The sequence below is a fragment of the Aegilops tauschii genome, chromosome 2 (genome assembly GCF_002575655.3).
Source record: "Aegilops tauschii subsp. strangulata cultivar AL8/78 chromosome 2, Aet v6.0, whole genome shotgun sequence".
Classification (NCBI taxonomy): domain Eukaryota; kingdom Viridiplantae; phylum Streptophyta; class Magnoliopsida; order Poales; family Poaceae; genus Aegilops; species Aegilops tauschii.
Genome location: NC_053036.3, coordinates 27,685,988 through 27,698,875, shown reverse-complemented (window position 1 = coordinate 27,698,875; position 12,888 = coordinate 27,685,988). Strand labels below are relative to the sequence as shown.

The 12,888-nt window shown below is 43.0% G+C and overlaps 1 protein-coding gene across 1 annotated transcript in view; it reads left to right on the top strand.

The window, feature by feature from the left end:
- Window positions 1-12,125, top strand: part of LOC109739077 (uncharacterized) — a 91,408-nt gene extending 79,283 nt beyond the window's left edge. Inside the window, exon 3 of the mRNA XM_040401427.3 lies at window positions 12,103-12,125. The gene's annotated coding sequence lies outside the window, so the exon portion shown is untranslated. The remainder of the gene's footprint in view (window positions 1-12,102) is intronic.
- The last annotated feature ends 763 nt before the right edge of the window (window positions 12,126-12,888 follow it).

Here is a 12,888-nt window from a genome sequence, read left to right as displayed (position 1 = left end):
ACAATCATTTACTCTAATTCTTTTTCTTATTTCAATCTTTTCACCACTTTCTCAAATCTTTCATTGTCAGCTCCCGTCCATCTTGGTAACGGTACACTCAGTCCCCAACATGAGCTCGTCAACACTGCTTCAACACCCTTTCAAACTCATCTGGCTGCAATTGTCTTGGTTTGCCGTCGTATCCCGTGTTTACCAGTTCCGCCATGGTTTTATTGAAAAACTGCACAAGTACAAAATCACAAGTTACCTTGAAGGTTTTGAGAAGTCCTATAAACCATCCATACAAATAGGTGAGAATGTGAGTTTGCTGAACGCACTATGACGCAGACATTTTTAGGCAGTTGTTGGACCGCTGCTTAGTAGTGTCACACAGTGCCTTAGCCAGGTTCCACCTACGCCTCGGGCCAGCCTTGTAGATACATTAGGCTCTATAGCGACAGTGTGCTACTGCATCTACATTTTTTTTTGAACAAGAAAAGGCGCTTAAAGCGCCAATATATTCAGCTCAGTAGCAGAATACAATATGAAGTACAAAGCCCTGTAGAGACAAGGGAGATAAGATAGAAGTTACAGGGCAGAGCATGTACTTGTGAGCTGGACAAAAGCAGCTGAAGATAGGTTCAGCAGAACTACTAAGAACCTGATGAGCATCGTTGTGAGCAACTCCATTTATCTCCCTAGAAATGTGAAACACCTGTGAATGGAGATCATCTGTAATCCTGAAGAAATCTGCAAGTGGTGCTCTGATTGCCCACGAGTGGAGTCAGAACAAACACTTCTGGTCCCAGCCGCCTTTGCAAAAGAAATGTTGTCCGCCAGGAAAGTTATTTGTGCCACCTGCAAGAGTTAGGTAATTTTGGCTGCAAGAAGGAGAGTGAGCGCTTCTGCTTGAAGGGGTGAAGTAGTGATCGGTGCTGAGGCTTGGACATGTACGTCGACATTCTTGTGGTCTCGCATGAATTTGAGAAAGATACCAATGCCTTGGAAACACTACCATTTGGTAAACCGACCTGGAACTTTTGAGCACCTAAAAGAATCATCAGAATAGATCTTAGTACCATCAACAAGAAGATCAGTTGTAAGAGTGCTTCCCTGCAGTGGCAATGTAATATCATTAACAGGGGAACTAGTATTAGTAACGTCATTGCGATCATCTAAGGAGGAAGCCAGCTGAAACTTCTGCTGGTCGTCCAAAGCTAAGGCAGCCATGTGTACCTGATCTGGGAGTGAGCACCTTCTCTCGAAAAGACAATCACATCTGGACTTCTACATGCACCACAGAAAATTGAAAATATTGGGAACAATAGCATATGGATGATCCATATTAAGCAAAGCTAGAATAACACTTTGCATAGAAAGATGGTTTTCCCTTAAAAGATCACTTCTAAAGTACCAAGGATGTGCAAACCATGCTGCTCTAGCAAAGTAACAAAGAAAAAAGAATATGCATTTCATTTTCGTCTTGAGCACAACGACAACACTGTTTCGAAGTATGTACGGGGAAACGAATAGCTCTCAAACCTATTGGAAGGGCTTTCCGAAGCAATCTCCAGGGAAAAGTCTTCTCTTGGGTCCATCAGTTTTTGTTTCCAAAGTTGCTTTAGCAAAGCTTTAACCTGATGAGAAACCTGAAATGGCCGATTCCTTGGTTGCGTTTGAATATCCTGCAAACATAACTTATAAGTAGACTTTGAGCTACACTTTCTATTAGGAGCAAGATCCAAAACAATAATATCTGGGCAATTGTCCTGAATGATGGTAGTGCGAATGATTATAGACGCCATGGGCTCCTCAAAAAGAGAATAGATAAGATCATTGTTCCATGCTTTTTGCCCTGGCAGCCAAAGGTCACTAACTCGAGCAGGATAGATGAAACCAACAAGTTGGATAATAAGGTGATCATGAATATTGGTCCAAGCCGAGCACCAAGGGGTACTACAAATGGAAATGTTCCCTTGGGTGATGTGGTATAAGCAATGAGCTTTGAGTTTAGGGAGCATTCCAAGAAAACAGAACACGGCCCCGGCAGCCTAGGGCTTGGCGACGCTCCTGGTCTTACAATCGAAGAAGGGGACCCAGAACGAACCGCCAAACAAAGCACACTTAAAGTCAACGTCGCCACCACCACCACCCAAAAGTCCGAAGCATCAAACAACAATCCGTTCGTTTCGAGAGTTATTCCGCAGGACCAAAACATTAGAAACTCTCAGGTGTTGTGCGCCACAAACCCTGCGATGCGTGCCCCCCGGCACTAACCTTGCTCTCGGATCCTCGACACTTCGACAAGCATAGCCAGAGTTGTGCACTCCACACGTCACGCGTCGACCACTGGCCGATGGCGTAGAAGGCAACATGGCCAACACTAATCCCCCGGTCCTAGCGTGAGCATTCCAACTTCTCAATTCCAGCTTTATTTTCCTACTGAGAATATAGGATGATCCTCAGTTTGTTTGTTGTTTGATTTATTGTAGCATTTAGTTGAATCTAAGGCCGATGCATGGGAAAGGTCATCCTTTTTTATTTTGAGTCAACCAGCAGCATGGTTCATGCCAGCACATATGCAACTCTTCCTTATTGTCCATGTTGGCACGCTGGAGTTCCTTCCTCCAGGTTATGTTTAATCGGCCTCTCTTCACTCTCCCTAGCTTTTTGATGTCACAGGAAACTTGGTATATAAACTGTGATACTCGTTGTATTGAAGCGAGGTGAGACTATTCAAATTAAAATGAGTCCTTTTATAGTGCATCCGGTTGAGATGGACCGTCCGTCGGAGTGGATTCGATGGTCCAGATCCAATGCAATACGTTGACGTCACGTGTATTATAACAGAGCCCGAGAGGCATTTTTGAAAGAAAAAAATTCAAACTGATCAGGTTTTCCCTCTCAAAATATTTCGAGGGTATTCTCCTACAAATTTCAGGGATATTTTTGGTACGATTTTTATCCAGTTCGAACCTGTCACTGCCTCATCGATAAGGTTTCATCCCTCGCCGTCGGTAGGGTTTCATCCGTCACCGGTAGGATCGAGCCGTGCGTCGCGCCCCTCCCTCCCTCAACCCCAATTCCCTCACGCTCTTGCACCCCCTCTTCGCCGAAGAACACAAGAAGAGGCTGACTGCCCTCCCCACGGTGGCACCCCGGCGAAGATTGGGCGCCAACCCATCTCCCAGTCCTCTATGCGGGTGCCTATAGCCACGAGGTGAGTCGCTACCTCTTTACCACTCCCCACGTGGTTGTTTGCGTCCTCTAGCTCACCTCTCCGCCATGGCCGCAGGTTGATCTGGCCATGCATATCCTCCGAAGGAAAGGTGGTTGGACATCTAGATGGATCATGTTCTCACTGGGGACGGGGTACTGCGGGACTGGATGAAGCCGGCCGGCCTCGACGGCCAGCCCCATTCGTCCGACCTCATCCACATCACGGCAAGATCTACGAATGTTCAATTTTTGCATATGTATGCTTATACATTTCATTCAAGCTCTATTGTTTCAGTTTGGCTAATAGGTGAGATGTTGGATTTGGAAATCAGGAGAGATGATAATCTATTAATTTTAGAATGGACTACAGACAATTCATAGCTTATGTTGCTCAATATTTATGATGCTCACTGCTGATTGTGCAATTGCTGGACTGGGATCAACATACTTGCCATGCGCTTTATATTTTTTTTTAAATTCACATGGGATATCCACCATTTGAAGATTAGTGAAATTCTTATTATGATGTTTTAGCCTTCTTAAGGAGAGAGTAATGATCCTCGCAAAAGCAGAGAGAAAGGATTGAGCATTCGATTCTTGAATATGTTGCATTTCATTCTTCCGTGTTTAGTTATGCAACGTTTGTTAGCTGGACATTTCACAAGGTTAGTACAAGTAGTATTTTTTCTGTGTTTTGCAGGGCTATGACACAGCATGCTATGTGATTCCCTGAGGCAGGATAGATGTACCATGGCCACCTCGCTGTGCTCCTGAAGGTGCCTACTGACCCGGAGATCTCTTCAATTCAGCGCACGCCCTGCCATGCCACACCATGGTCATTGCAGCACCGGCAAAGGACCCATTTGGTATGTGCTTTACTCTTGTTATCTTATGCTCTCTTTTATTGGCTTTGCGGCCTGCCTACGACTCATTGGTTGTGCCATTTCTTGGGATAGCTATGATTGCGTGTTGACTCATGTAGTATTTTTCCTTCTGTTGTGAGGCTATGCTCGTGCTCATACCCTTTTTTCTCGTATTTCAAAGCACATTTTGTTCAAAAAATCGGCTCAATCTGTGACGTCACTTGCAATTAGCGACCAAAAATTATGAAATAAACAAATCATAATCCATTATTCTTCTAGGGTTGCTCTTGCACCGTAATTGGTCTGAATCTTGTCCAGGCACTGTAACTGTCACATGGTTGTAAAAAGCAAATATAGATTTCATGTGCCCCCGTAGAGACCAAATTTATTTCTAGCTAAGTATTGTAAACAATATTATTGAAGTTTTACAACTTGACTCATCCGCAATGGACTAAGAACACGGCTAGGAAACCTTCTCCGGGACTAATACCCAACCACACCCTACTCTATCGTTTTTTAGCCAAGTGTATACACCACATGTAAGAATGAACCACTGCTGGAGTAATTGCTGAAATCTTCATCATCTTCAACCACAGCTATGTCCGATAGGCTAGCATGGTACATCTTGAACCTTTTCATGTATTTGAATTGGTTGTATGGTGAATCGACAAGCACAACAGGTAGCTCTCTTCTGAATTTATCGATGTAGGCCTGCATGGAAGGATATGTTACTATCGTTCCGTAAGTTTAAAAAAATTGACATAATTTTATGTCTTACTCTACGTACTTGGTCGTATTGTAGCGTCAGTTTTTCTCCCGTAAAGAATGTGATGTTCTTGAGCATGTGGAGTGCACAAAAAGAACTGCAACACTTTATTTTGTTAGCAGCATTTCACGTATTAACAATGAAAAACAAAAAAAGCTAATATTGTTGACTGACGTGTCATCGGCTTTTGGCACGTTAACAAGCTTTACTGGGCATTGGGTCACGTTAATGTCTTCCCATGCATTGCATTGTATTCCGTTGATTCGCATTGCTGCTCTCAAATTTGCTTCCGTCCCACGTATCTGCAAGTCCATATGATGAGAAGTTGCTTACGATTAATACTTACGTATGGTGTTAAATCCTTTGATGTAATAAAGGATGTTAAAATTCTCACCACGTTATTTACTTCTCTGTGTACCATACAGTGGAAAAGTGAATCAAGAACCCGAATCTCGTTCCTTCGGGGGGGGGGGGGGGGTTACGACCACAAGAAACTAGTGGACGTTTAAAGTGTTTGTATGTAGGAAAACCTGGAGTGCACAGATAACTTGATCAACGTGTATAGTAATAAAAAATATGTTCTACGTCGTGGTTAAAATACTAGATCATGTTTCAGGTAGTTGTTGCCTTGTGTTGTTCCAGGAATGCCCGCCATAGCGTCTGCTTGGCACTCCTCTATCCTACCATCTCTTTCGAGCTTAGCGACGCCGGCCACCCTCACAATGTAAACCAGTTGCCCATCTCTTATGTCAATCGGTTCATCATGATGCATGAGCTGAATTGTAGCATCAACCACCTAAAACAAAAATCAAGTTAATTGTATTGTACAAAAATGAAAATTGATAAAATAATTTGTGAAATATCATACTTCATGACCCAACCATATGCCATCTTCAGTTACATCTTTATGGGTGAGGCATTGCAAATGCTTCGATAGCACGACAATGTCATCAACTAAGACCATTTGTTTTTCGCGATCTGTAGTGTTGATCAGTTCGGCCATGAAATCCTGTCGAACCACGTCTAGCTTGTGCCTCTTCCATAAAGGAACTTCTGACCTCTTCTTAAGTTGCTAGAGCCGATTTTCCTCTTTTTTATTGTTTGTGTCCTTGGGATCACTGGTACACTCTCTCATGGAGTCTTGTTTTTCCTTTTTTGTCTCAGTATTGTAAGAAATGTACTTGTGATTCTTAAATAATTCTGATACCACCCTTTTCCTTTCACACCCATGATTTGGTGACGTCGATTCAACCACACTTATTCTTGCTTCTTTTGAAAGGATTTATCATGGCTGTCATCATTTGTGAAGGAACGGGGTTATTCAGGCTTCCGCGATCCCGTAGCCTTCATAGTGTGGTGCTTACTTGATTACCCACAAGTATAGGGGACCGCAACAGTTTTCGAGGGTAGAGTATTCAACCCAAATTTATAGATTCGACACAGGGGAGCCAAAGAATATTAGTAAGTATTAGCGTTGAGTTGTCAATTCGACCACACCTGGAGACTAAATATCTGCAGCAGTAATATGATAGTTTGATAGTAGTAGTAACAGATAGTTACGGTAATAGTAGCAGCAGTAATTTTGTAGCAGTTGTAACACTAGCAATAGCAATAGTAACTCAGCAAGAACAATTTGTGAAAAGCTCGTAGGCATTGGATCGGTGATAACGTTGGATAATATTCATCATAACAGTCATAACCTAGGGCGACATAGAACTAGCTCTAGTTCATCAATATAATGTAGGCATGTATTCCGTAAATAATCATACGTGCTTACGGAAAAGAACTTGCATGGCATTTTTTGACCTACCCTCCCGTGGCAGTGGGGTCTCCTACCTCTTGAGCTTGTGTTGGTTTTTCTCTTGAAGAGGAAAGGGTGAGGCAGCAAAGTAGAGATAAGTATTCCCCTCGGTTAAGAACCAAGGTATCAATCCAGTAGGAGGAACACACAAGTCTCCAATGATAGCACCTACACAAACAAACAAATACTTGCACCCAAAGCGATAAAGGGGTTGTCAATCCCTTCGCGGTTACTTGCAAAGATGAGATCTGATAGAGATAGGTTTAAAAAAATTAGAAGTGCAAAATAAAGTAAAGGTAAATAAACTGCAGCAAGCTATTTCTGGGTTTTTGGTTTTATAGATCTGAAAATAATACTATAAGAATGGACCCTGGGGCCATAGTTTTCACTAGAGGCTTCTCTCTTGAAAGAACACATATGATGGATGAACAAATTACTGTTGAGCAATTGATAGAACAACGAATAATTATGACGACATCTAAGGCAATGATCATGAATGTAGGCATCACGTCCGTGACAAGTAGACCGACTCCTGCCTGCATCTACTACTATTACTCCACACATCAACCGCTATCCAGCATGCATCTAGTGTATTAAGTTAACAAGAATGGAGTAACGCCTTAAGCAAGATGACATGATGTAGATGGATAGATCCAATAATTATGAATAAACCCTATCTTTTATCCTAATTGGCAACAATACTAAATGTGTCATGTCCCCTTCTGTCATTGGGATTGAGCACCGCAAGATTGAACCCAACACGGAGCACCTCTCCCATTGTAAAAAAAATCAAACTAGTTGGCGATACCAAATCAAAAGATCGGAGAGAGAAATACAAAGCTATCCCAATCATGCATAAAAGACTTCAGAGAAGACTCAAATAATATTCATAGATAATCTGATCATAAACCCACAATTCATCGGATCTCAACAAACGCGCCGCAAAATAAGATTAGATCGAATAGATCTCCAAGAACATCGACGAGAACATTGTATTGAAGATCAAAGAGAAAGAAGAAGCCATCTAGCTATAGCTATGGACCCGTCGGTCTTTGGTAAACTACTCACACATCGTCAGAAGCGCATCAAGGTTGATGTAGAGGCCCTCCGTGATCGAATCCCCCTTCGGCAGAGTACCGAAACATGTCTCCAGATGGGATCTCACGAGGACAGAAACTTGCGGCGGCGGAAAAGAATTTTTGGTGTGTCCTCTGGTATACGGGGAATATCTGGGTATTTATAGAGCTGAGATTAGGGTTGGAAGAGCCACATGGGGCCCACAAGCTTGTAGGGCGCGCGCCCCTAGGACGCGTCCTTTGAGCTTGTCGTGGCCCGGTGGTTCATCTGGCCTCCTCCCGAAGCTTCCAGGATGTCTTATGGTCCAAGAAAAATCATTAAAAACTTTTGTTCTGTTTGGACTCCGTTTGGTATTGCTTTTCTGTAAAAGATAAAAACAAGGAAAAAACAGCAACTGGCCCTTGGCACTAGGTTAATAGGTTAGTCCCAAAAAATGATATAAAATAGCATAATGATGCATATAAAACATCCGAGATGGATAATATAATAGCATGGAACAATAAAAATTATAGATACGTTGGAGACGTATCAACCATCCCCAAGCTTAATTCGTGCTACCTAACATGTTTATCATGTAATATTTCTTTATGTGGTATGAATATTGAGATCTGTAAAATTCAAAACAAAAGTTTAATATTGACATAAAAACAATAATACTTCAAGCATACTAAAAAGCAATCATGTCTTCTCAAAATACCATACCAAAAGAAAGTTATGACTACAAAATCATATAATCTTGTCATGCTCTATCTTCTTAATACAAAGAATTTATCATGCACAACCCTGATGACAAGCCAAGCAATTGGTTCATACTTTTAACGCACTTCAGCTTTTTCAACTCTCAAGCAATACATGAGTGTGAGCCATGGATATAGCACTATGGGTGGAATAGAATATGATGATGGAGGTTGTGTGGAGAAGACAAAAAAGGAGAAAGTCTCACATCGATGAGGCTAATAAATGGGCTATGGAGATGCCCAATTCCCACTAGTAATATATGAAAGTGACAAAATAGGAGACTCTCTATCATTAATAACATGGGGCTACTTTAAAGCACAAGCGTGGAAAAGGATAGTAACATTGTCCCTTCTCTCTTTTTCTCTCATTTCTTTTCTTTTTGGGGCTCTTTGGCCTCTCTTTTCTGGGCTCTTTAGCCTCTTTTTATTTATCTAAGTCCGGAGTCTCATCCCAGCTTCTGGGGATAGTCTCCTTCATACTTTTCTCACATGGGACAATGCTCTAATAATGATGATCATCACACTTTTATTTACTTACAACTCAAGAATTACACCTCGATACTAGAACAAGGATATTACTCTATATGAATGCTTCCAGCGGTGTACCGGGATGTGCAATGATCTAGCGTGACATGTATAAAAAAATATAAATGGTGGCCAAGCCACAAATACTATGCCAACTATATGATCATGCAAAGCAATATGACAATGATGATATGTGTCAAAATAAAATGGAATAGTGGTAGTTGCATGGCATATCTCGTAATGGCTATGAAAATGCCATAATAGGTAGGTATGGTGGTTGTTTTGTGGAAGATATAAGTTGGCTTTTGTTTGAAAGAGCGTATCATATCACGGAATTTGGATGCACCGGCAAAGTTTGCACCAACTCTTAAGGTGAGAAAGGGCATTGCATGGTGCCGAAGAGGCTAGCAATGGTGGAAGGGTGAGTGTGCATATAATCCATGGACTCAACATTAGTCATAAAGAACTCACATACTTATTGCAAAAGTTTATTAGCCCTCGAAGTAAAATATACTACGCATGCTCCTAGGGGGATAGATTGGTAGGAAAAGACCATCGCTCGTCCCCGACCGCCACTCATAAGGAAGACAATCAAAAATAGATTGATCATGCTCCAACTTCATCGCATAACGAGAGACCATATGTGCATGCTTCGGGAATCACAAACCTTAACACTAATATTCTTACTAATTCACAATTACTCTCTGATATGACCCTAATATCACCATCTTTATGTCTCAAAACAAAGCCATGCGGAGGGCGGGGCGAGGAAGAAGCCCCCCTTCCGCCTCGCGGCGGAGGACACCAAGCCCGTGCTCCGCGGCCCGGTCAGTCCGTCCGTCCGCCCATCCTCCGTCCGCGCGCACAGATTTACTTATCGCTGGATCGTTCGTGGTAGTAGCGGTGCTGATGAACTGATTGGGTGCTGCTCTGCTCTGCTCTGGTGCGCAGATCTCGCGGTCCGACCCCATGGAGACCGAGCAGGCCGTGCTGCGCCTGCTGCCCTTCCCCTGACGCCTTGATGATGACGGTACGCTGCTCTGCCCTGCCCTGCCCCTCTTTACGCCGCATCTTGTGACTTCCTCCGTGCTGCACCTGCTTTTCAGTGGCTGTTGAGCCATGAGTGGTCAGGGTTGTGTGGGCAGAGGAATCATGTGTCCAACAATTAGGCATGGTTCGTTCAGTGTAGGTCTCTCTGCTTTTAGATTTTTAGGCAAGCATGTCAACTAAGAAATGTAGTAGCGTCTTGTGTCTCTGCCTTGTGATTCCGTACAGGCTACAGACCGCTCAAGTGTTGGCTCGACTTGCTTAGCTTTGATGCAATTGATTACAATACAAGATAGAGCGAACATCATCATCTTTCTGTTTGAAAGTTGTAACCGCCGTGTGTAATGTTGGCTTGTGACCGTCTCACAAGTTCTTATTAATAACTCGCATACAACTGGCCGTGCTGCAAGTTTATTGCTAGGCAATCAACATACTTAGATATACGATATATGATGGAAGAGTGGAATTAAAATTCATTGGCGGCATACGCACCTACGTAGATACTGTATAAAACTAGAAGAGGCTAACGGGATCTGATATGGGGTTTATCGATGGTACATGAAGTTGTCAGGTGAGTTCACTTTATTCCAGACAAGTTAAAAACTGAATATATTGGTACATCAAATTGTCGAACAAGTTCATCACTTGTCCAAAACAGTCCATTCAGGCAGAGTTTGCTAATCTGGCTCGTTTAGTCAGCTCACAGGGTCTAATGTTTTGGAACCACTTTGCTGTGTTATCGAATATGACGATCATGTCAACCCTATACCCGCTGTGTGCTTCCTCTTGCCACTCGACTGTTATGACCTCTTCGCCGACTGCTGCCATGGCCTCGCCCTCGTCCTCAATCGGCAACACTACAACATGTTGGTTTGTGGTTTGGGATCCCGTAACCAGAGACCACCACTTTGTTAATTGCACCATATTACAAAGTATGGTCGGTGTCTTGTTAGTTGTTACGAACAATACATTGCACCATGGTTATCAAACAAAGGCAAAACAAATCTTTTAGAGGGCCACAATGCTCGAGTTTGCTCAAAATATAATTTGATGGATTGATTAACGTGCCATGCATGAAGATAAGTTTATTGAACTATATTAGCAAATGTATTTGCTAATAAATAAAAATAAGATAAACAAAGAAAATAATTATAAAAATACTAATAGTCTACTTTGTATCATTTATGAGAATTAAGCAACATGACCTAAATAAAGAGGTGTGGGCAAACCTATCCTTGATGATCCGGAGACCGCCATGGGCGGAGGGTTGATAGCAATGTGTGTATCACTTCTGGGGCCTCAATTCCACATTAGGCAGCACAAATAAACCATGGCTTCATAGATAATTAATAACAACACATGCGTGGAGTTGAGGTCCGGGAAGCCCTACACCCACTACTACCAACCCTCCTCCCATGGCTGTCTCTGCATTGCCCACGTTAGTTTTGCCAATTTCTCTCTTTATTCAGGTCATGCTTCTTGCTTCTTATCAAGAAACGAGATGGTGACTTCATGTATTGTAGTAGTACGTTATAATTTTTTCTTTTTTCTTTTTTTATTTGTCCTTCAATTTATTAGTTAATTAATATAGTTCATTGAACCATTTGTATTACACGCCAATATTTCATTAGATTAATGCAAACTTGAGCCTTGTAGCCGCCGTTGTGGGTTATAAGAGGTCATAGCAGTCGAGCAGCACGCAGAAGCTCCTCGAGCAGTTTGTGTGCGAGGCTGGGAGCACAACAGGGTAGGGCGGACGTTGTAGCATCCTGGAGGTATGACGTCCATGCGAAGTACATCATGAGCAACATCAAGCATGACAGAGACAGGGTGCGATTGTGATGAGATGACTGAGCACAGGAGGTTCATTGTAGTACCACCGCACCCTCACCTCCCAGGCTGATTTGGACTACCGGTTGTGCATCACTTATGCAACATCATGTACTAACTTGTGCGATTTCTAACTTACGTATCCGCGACAACTTCTTGTACTAACTGTGTAATACCACACTACTTGAGTTTTGAAGTTAAACTTGTGCAACAACCCGATGAGATGTCATGCATGAAATGCTCCTTTTTTTCTTGCAGCACCAGCGGCTCTTTGGGGGGGAGGAAGCTGCAGGAGGTTGATCTTGACTTGATCGTTGCCAAGATGGTGGAGCTGGGGAAGTGGTGTTGTGCTGCCCTGTGCTCGTTTTGGTTTAACATCGTTTGCAACTTTTTAGGTGTCCCCTGGACTATGTGTCCTGTTCTGCTCTGAATGGATTCTGCATTCTGCAGCTGGTGCTGCCTAGATTGATTCTATGTTCTTTTGCTCTACCCGGAAGCAGCTATCAGTGTCGACAAAAAATTGGGCTGCAGCTAGGATGTAGTGGGAATCTGATTGCTTGGCATCTCATAGAAGCACTGAATGGTGCCACGAACCATTTTGGCCCAAGCGTTTTTGCAATCGCAATGCAAACCAGGGCCTTGACTGCTTAGCAAGGCCTGCCTGCTCGACTAACGTTTGGAATACTGATCCCATAGACTCGTGAGTAGATGGATAAAGTCTATTCGTCCAAAAAAATAGGTCCTAACAGCAGGTAGAGCGCAAATTTAGTGATAAAATCTGCCTCAATGCTAGCTCAGGCGAATCCATCGCAAAATAATAACAATAAAATTGTTGACCTCTGGGAGATCCTCTGCCTTCCTGGCAGCCCTCCTCCCTCTTCTGTGCCTCGCATGTCTGCAAGTGTTGGCAGGACCTTGTCAGGCGCTGCCTCTAACGCGCCTGCCATGATAACCTCCCCCCTCCTCACCGTCTTCTCCGATGAGATTGATATGAGCCACCCCTTCTTCATGCCCTCCATCAAGATCCCCCCTCCCCCTCCCCTT